At 36.2% G+C, this 1189-nt stretch overlaps 1 long non-coding RNA gene across 1 annotated transcript in view; it reads left to right on the top strand.

Moving 5' to 3' along the window:
• Positions 1 to 373: 373 nt before the first annotated feature.
• The window catches only part of LOC108750543, a 1309-nt gene continuing 493 nt past the window's right edge, over positions 374 to 1189 (top strand). Inside the window, exons 1-2 of the long non-coding RNA XR_001939438.1 lie at positions 374 to 645; positions 734 to 849. This is a non-coding gene — a long non-coding RNA (uncharacterized LOC108750543). The remainder of the gene's footprint in view (positions 646 to 733; positions 850 to 1189) is intronic.

The raw sequence follows: 1189 nt of genomic DNA on the forward strand, positions 1-1189 counted from the left end.
ATGTTGAAAAAATCAATAAAAAGAATTCTATATTAATTAAAGAATCCATATAATTCATATGAAATGTAATTTTAGCACAGTTTGTAGGTACGTGTTTTTAAAGGATGTCAGTTATATTAAATTTACGTCAGTCATATTTTATCGAAAAACAAATTGAAATTGCGAAAGCAAGTCTAATACAAGATTAATCTATTTAATACAGAAATGCTGCTTTGTTATAGTAATTCTGCCAGTCTGCAACGCAATCCTGCTTGAGAAAGGATCGAAAGGACCTCCTCCCGCAGCCCCTACTACCCGCTTTCCACGATGCTGCGCGAGATGAACGGAGGTCCTATTTCCGGCCGATATTTAAATCCGAGGGGGACCGAATCCGCTCGACCTTAACCGAAGCGTTCGGGTCCGGCTGTCACATTCGTGGCGTACCGAATGCTCGTCTCTCGTGGCGGCGACGGCGGCGGCGTAACGCGTTAATGAAAATGGCAACGCGTCGCGACGCCATGTGGCAGCCTCAACGGAATACGTACGGCCGCAAATTGCGCTGCTTTATCAATCTGAAATAACATCGGCGCGGAATAATTAGCGACGACGCGAAACTTACGAGGACTTCATTGACCAATGGAAGGATCATGTTACGCTGGCTGACATGTACGTTCGATTCTGTAAAGTATTGTAAACGTTACGACAAATTACACGTTACTGGAGTGATACTATAATTTTGCACGTTTTATTATAGATAGGCGGATGTATATCTGAGAGAGAGAAAGAGAGAGAGAGAGAGAGAGAGAGAGAGAGAGAGAGAGAGAGAAATAGTGTTCAAGAGATTACAGAGATTTCATCTTGATAAGCAACGTAAGTTATTATTATTTACAAAGTCTTATTATTTGTCTTTATTATTTTGTCAAAGAAATTCATGAACATTATTTGTATGTTACATATTATGATATCTAGTGTTTGTGATGTCTCAATATATAAATGTTTTTGTCTTTTGTATGGTGTAAAACTTAAAATTTTGTAAAGTGTTTTATAAATCGAAGATATAATATTGCATCAGAGATATAATATTTGAGAGTCAGCATTCTAAAGTTTCTTTAAAATAAAAAAATTACAATATAAGAATAATAAGAAGGAAATTTTTTAACAGTAAAGATATATCTCACATGTGTATCTAAAAAATAAAAATGATAATGGA

Source organism: Trachymyrmex septentrionalis, unplaced genomic scaffold, assembly GCF_001594115.1.
Source record: "Trachymyrmex septentrionalis isolate Tsep2-gDNA-1 unplaced genomic scaffold, Tsep1.0 scaffold37, whole genome shotgun sequence".
In the NCBI taxonomy this organism is placed as follows: Eukaryota; Metazoa; Arthropoda; class Insecta; order Hymenoptera; family Formicidae; genus Trachymyrmex; species Trachymyrmex septentrionalis.